This window comes from Camelus bactrianus, chromosome 30, assembly GCF_048773025.1.
Source record: "Camelus bactrianus isolate YW-2024 breed Bactrian camel chromosome 30, ASM4877302v1, whole genome shotgun sequence".
NCBI lineage: Eukaryota > Metazoa > Chordata > Mammalia > Artiodactyla > Camelidae > Camelus > Camelus bactrianus.
The window spans coordinates 5,111,227-5,117,210 of NC_133568.1; the positions used below are offsets into that span (position 1 = coordinate 5,111,227).

Sequence of the window (5,984 nt, forward strand, 5' to 3'; positions counted from 1 at the left end):
GGAAGTGGTATCATATGACATTTTTCTCTCTTCTGGCTTACTTCACTCAGCATGACTCTGTGTCCATCCATGTGGCCGCAAATGACATCGTTTTATCGTTTTTCATGGCTGAGTAGTACTCCATGGCATAAATTGACCACTTCTTCATTATGCAGTCACCAGGCGATGGACGTTTCTTTTGGTTCCAAGTCCTGGCTGTTATAAATAGGGCTGCTGTGAGCACTGAGGTGCATGTGACTTTTTGAATTAGCAGTTTCTCCTGACGTATCCCCAGGTGTGGGAAGGCTGGATCATATGGTAAGTGCATTTTTAATTTTTTTAAGGAACCTCCATCCTGTCTTCTGTCGTGGCAATGCACCACGTGTTTTTGATGCAGAGCCATGCTCAGAAAATAACGGGTATTTCTAGAGGTCAGATACGAAGTGCATTGAGCTTGATGTGTTCCAGAAGAAGGCATTCTGGCAGGGCTGGAGGAGAGTGACCAGGGGAGTGTGGTACAGGCAGGATTCAGACCACATGGGGTCTTGCCAGGCTTGGATCAGGAGCCTGGGCTTCCAGTCATCCCTTGGTAACCTTAGGGCACTGGTTCCTTGACTTCCCCCTGATGCCCCCATCCATGGATTCTGACACATCTTGTATAAAATTTTAGAGGAGTTGCACGGATTTTACATGCTCCCACCCGTGTTCTTTATATCCTCTCTAGATTACTCACAGTATCTGTGTCAACGTGAATGCTATGTAAGTAGTTATCATCCTGTGGCCAATTCAAGTGTTGCTTTTTTAAACTTTCCATTTTTTTCTGAATATTTTCCTTCCACAGTTCGTTCAATCTACTGGATAGTGGGCCCCTAGATATGGACAGGGGACTGTATTCTCAGTCTAATCTAAAATAGACTACCCAAAGTAAAGCAAACCAAACCCAAATGAGCTGTTTTAATTAACAGCACTTAGAGCACTGGTTCAGTGACTCAAGTCTCCGAGCTGACTATTTTGGTGAACAGTGTTCATCTACAGGAGCATGTTCCAGAACCATCTATCACCTCAGGAGTCAGCTTCTGTTTATTCTGTTGCTTTCTTAAGCTGAACTGTATCATCACCCAGAAGCTCCTGGTTTTCAGCACACTGCTGTAATCTTTTCTGCAGGCTACTCATTTCTTATGTGTTTCTTCCAAAATTATTATTTCATATAATTTTTCACCTATAAGATAAAGTAACTCAATAACCTGAATGTAATTTTTCAAAATATGGAAATAACTAAATTAAAAGATTTCACATGAAAACCAATGCCTATTTAATGAAAGCATCATGAAAAAATAAGGGGCAAAAACAAACAAACAAACAAACAATGGATGTAGCAAAGTTGTGCACAGTACAGTGTGTTAGTAAAAGAAGGTTGTGTTCACAGTCTGAATCCTCAAAGTTTGTATGATTTTATTTAACACGACAAATACGTGATGGGAGCAATGATTATTACTGTATTTTGCAGAAGAGGAAAGTACATTTCTTACGAACAGGTTAGTGGATTTTTTGTACGTATCTTACACTGAAGATCATAAAATCGCAGAAAAAAGAGCCTTCCTTTGGCAATAAGGGCTCCTCTGATCGACCTTTCTGGCCCTGTGCCCTGCCCGCCTGCAGCCCAGGACAGGTGCGCTCAGTGACACGCCCACGAGACACAGCTGCGAGGCCTCCCTCCTCTCCTCCCGAGGCCCTCCACCTGCCAGGACCCAGCTCAAACGCTTCTCCTCCCTGAAACCCTTACCAGGAATCTCCTGTTTATTTCTAATTTTTTTTAAATATTAAACTTTTCTGCATTCTTACCTTACTCCTCCTTTATTTTCCCAGGTGGGGAACGCCATATTCACCCTCGTGTCTTCTACAAACACAGCACGGTGTTGCCTGTTCACCTGTCAAACACTTGAGAGCTTATGTTTCAGGCCCAGGGATAAAAAGGGAGTCCGGCCCTGGAAGGTCGCGGTCCAGCTGGGAAGACTGCAAACAGCTGCGCACACAATGCCACGAATTCAAAATAATTTTTGAGTTTCTTCAACTCTTGCAATTATTGCTGCTGAAACCAATCAAATGTACATACCTCTTAATAACTAATTTTCAAAAGTTTCTAAAATTACAATATACTTCTAGGAATAGCATTTTGCTTATATTAGTTGCTATAACTTACACTCAAGTTCAGCACCGTTACTAGTATAAAGTACTCATCCCAGATCGGCGTGCTCCCTGTGGTGCGCGCACCTGCTCTCTGGCTTGGTCTCTCTCTTTCTTCGTTTTTCCCAAGTCTGCTTCAAGAGCTTGCTTGTCTTGCTTCAGTCTTTTGAGGTCTTCCAATAAGCCTGTTTTCTCTTTCTTGATATTCCTAGAAATACAAAAGCAACTTATTCCTAATCACGACAGATTGCGATATAGGCTCTCTTTTACCCAATTCGTCCTATTCTGCTGCTGGTCATCTTTCCTAAATTTCAGCTCTGATTTTACCCCGCCCCCTCCAAATGATGACGAGCTTCCCGGAGCCCGCCGGAGCCAGCTCTGAGCATGTGCCCAGCACAGCCGCAGGGCCCTCCCCACCGCTGCTCTCACTGCTCCCGGATGACGACGACCCCCTAACTAGCCCGCCTCTTCCACTCCCAGCACCTGCGGTCCGCCCTCCACACAAGAAGAGGTGAGTTGTTTTGAAGAGTCCATTAATATCACTCCTTCATCTGAAACTCTCTGGTGACTCCCCTGTGTTAGGGTAAATCTGAAGTCCTTATTACCGTGACCTTCAGTGTCGCAAAACCCAGTGTTGCCTGCTCCTCTGATGAATGTCCCACACATCTTCCCCCTCCTGCTCCACTCGGGCTGCAGAGACCTCCTGGCTGGCTGGGAACAAGCTCAGCACACTCCTTCCCCAGGGTGTTTGCACTGACTGCTTCCCCTGCCTGCAGCTCTGCCCGCCAGAGCCGGGTGTCTCACTCCTGCACTGGCTCAGGACTTCTGCTCAGGTGCGGCCCCAGGAAGGCCTTCCCTGATCCTTCTTTCTAAAATGGCAGACCCCAACCTGGCCCCCAGGTGTGCTGCTTTATTTTCTTCTCAAAACACTCATCAGCACCTGACACAGTATATATTTACTTAAAAGCAAAACTTGACTTTGCTCACCTTTGTATCACAAATGCAGGAAAAATAAAGGCTTGGCCCAACATTCCACACAACTCTCAATATCCTCATTCCTCTGCTTCACAGAGTCACACTTATCCTTCAAGACTGAGTTCAAGTGCGGCTCTTCCCGATAACCTCTCCCCACCCCCACCCCCACGAACCTTCCATGTCCCTCCAGCACAGCACTCAGTGCTTTGTTTTCCATGACCCTGACCTGTGTGCAGGCCTTTTCTCTTTAACAAACTGCAAGCTCTGTGGGGACCGAGACTGATGTCACCACCTGGTTACCTGACGGCACTAAGCAGAGGGCAGTTGCTCAGTAAATGAATGTGGGACTCAACTCAGAACTGCTGAAGGAATTCTCGGATTCATGGCAGGACACTTGGTACAGTTCAGTTTCAAAATAAAAATTGTCAGAAATTTTGTATCACACTACCTTAAAATCCAGCCTTACCAAGAAAATAAATCCATCCATAAAGCCCTGTATTGTCATGGGTTTTGGCTTCATCATTTCATTGTTGAATCTTCTGTGTGACCTTCTGTGGATGTCATTTCAGGAGAGTTACTGAGGTTCTTCAAGATTTTACTGTGAGACACACTCAGGGGCCTCTGGCCACCTCTCTGACCTGATCTTCCACCACTCTGGTCCTTACTCCTTTCAATACAAAATATTCAGTTCTTAAAAATTCAAAACTAACGCACAGTGGAACTCTGTGTCACTGAAGATGAAAAGTTTATTTTCTCTAAAGAGCAAAACACTAAGTGAGGAGTACACTCTAAGGGAAACGCTGATGTGGGATCTAAAAGAACGCAAACCCTCAGAGTGTTGGCTTATTAGGAATATAAAAATACTTCCTGCCAATTCTCAGAGGAAAAAACAAATCAATGTCCCACAAAGACTTGCTGCATTTTCCTGTGGGGTCTGTTCCCCCTGTCATGTCATTCTAGACTCCCTTCTGAGAAGCACACATTGCCAGTCAGACACATGGAAACTAACCAACCAAATACAGTCCACTACCTGAACCTTAGAATCAATTTTTCTGTTTTTCCAGAGACATTATAAAAGGACGTTAGGACTCCATATATGATCATCTAACCCCAATGTACTAAAGAAATCATTTATTTCATTGTGAAAATTATTTAGAGCTCCAGTTTTGGACCCTGGAATAGATCTTCTCTTTTAAAAAACAGGCAATATAAGATGTGAAATTTTGAAACACTTTACTGAAGCATTTGGGAAGAAAGCAGATGTAAATCGTCATGCTTCAGAACTAGGCAGATTAGCCTTGGCCTAGGGAAAGGAGATTTTTCCCCCCTACTTACTCAAAAGTGCCCTCACTTGCCAACCTGTGTACTTTCTAGCTTTGTCTGTACAATGTGTGTCTTTTTCTATTTTGCATGAAAGATCAGTGTGAGCTAACAGCAGCCCTGCCTCAATGCCCTAGGTTATCTTACAGAAAAATGGAAGAAGTATGTGAATATGTGTAACATACATGACATTCACAGCCAAAGAAGTTTCTTCTGACAGCAGTCCTATTTGCATGTTTTGGTGAAATGGTTAGTCACTTCTTAAAAGAAGGCAGGACCCTAGCTTGCCCACGGCTGTTGGTTCAGCTCCTTCACTTAACATGTTAAAGGTGGGTGTAGTAACATCCAAAACCCCTTACAGTGTGAGCTCTGCCAGCCCGCCACAGTGAGTGCTGGTTCTCACCACTGAGGCTCCCCTCCTCTGGAGAAACATCCTCACCAAATGGCAGCCCCTGCCCCCCGGCCTAGAGATACCCCCACCCACTTCCTAGAGCACACTTCAACCAGGGACTGGCTGGCTGGGGGGCACAAATGGCTTTCCCCCACTTGCTTCATTTGGGGACCAACTCTGGGGGGCAATCTGCTCTCCTGAGCTTCCTGGTGAGGGAAGAATGATGCCAGCCTCTGGCTGAGACCACGGTCTCACTTGCCCTCCCTCCCCCTGCCCACCCCCACCTTGCATCTCTCGCTCCCCTTCTCCTGAGAGTTATCCTGCAGGAAATCACCTCCACAAGGACCCCCAGCTCAGGGTCTACTTGTTCGGAACCCGACCTAAGACAGTAAATGATACTGTATATTTATTTTACTATTATTACTAAAAGCATCATTACTGAGATGCATTACATAAGTGTCCCAGGCTTAATGACAGATCAAGAGGGCTGTTCAATTTCCTAAAACTGATGTCAAATTCAAATATGAATATGCTGAAAATACTGAAGTATGTATTAGTTGTCTAACGCCAAAAGAAAATCCACTGAAAACTAAAAACATGAAAGTTACAAAACTGAAAATCAATGTAAAATTTTAAAATTTCCAAGTATAACTAAATGTATTGTTAATATAACAATAAAATGCTTAGAAAGAATCGATTTGATTTCAAGAATTTAAAAAGGACTTACTTTCAGGATGCTAATTTGCTGAATAAGCTCTGGTTTTCCTTGAAGATTCACTCTTCATTTTTCTTGTTCATGGAGATCTTTCACTTGATTATACAATTTTTCATTTTCCTTTTTATAAATAGAAAGTTACATTGTAGTTGTCAGCAGGACCTATATAACATTAGCATATGTGCTCATGAAAGATACATCCTTTAAATATTTTTAGTCTTTAAATTTCTTTAGTTTTTGAGTAAGCTTTAAAACATTTTTCAAACTTTCAATTTCCTCAGAAGACAATTTGCTAGCTGAAAACAACTGTTTCCAAAATGCTCCAAATGCTTAGTAAACAAAAAAGTTGCAGAACTTCCCAAAGCCAACGAGCCTGGCAGTATAATGTAGTGCGTTTCACAGGGGTAAGCGGGCGAGTGA

General features: G+C 43.5%; 1 long non-coding RNA gene across 1 annotated transcript; it reads right to left on the reverse strand.

Annotated features, from left to right (window-relative positions):
- Positions 1-848: 848 nt before the first annotated feature.
- LOC141575650 (uncharacterized) lies at positions 849-5,744 on the reverse strand. The gene is made up of 3 exons (XR_012503336.1): positions 5,577-5,744; positions 2,180-2,371; positions 849-2,065 (listed from the first exon to the last, which is right to left on the reverse strand). It is a non-coding gene; the product is annotated as an uncharacterized LOC141575650 (long non-coding RNA).
- Between the last annotated feature and the right edge of the window lie 240 nt (positions 5,745-5,984).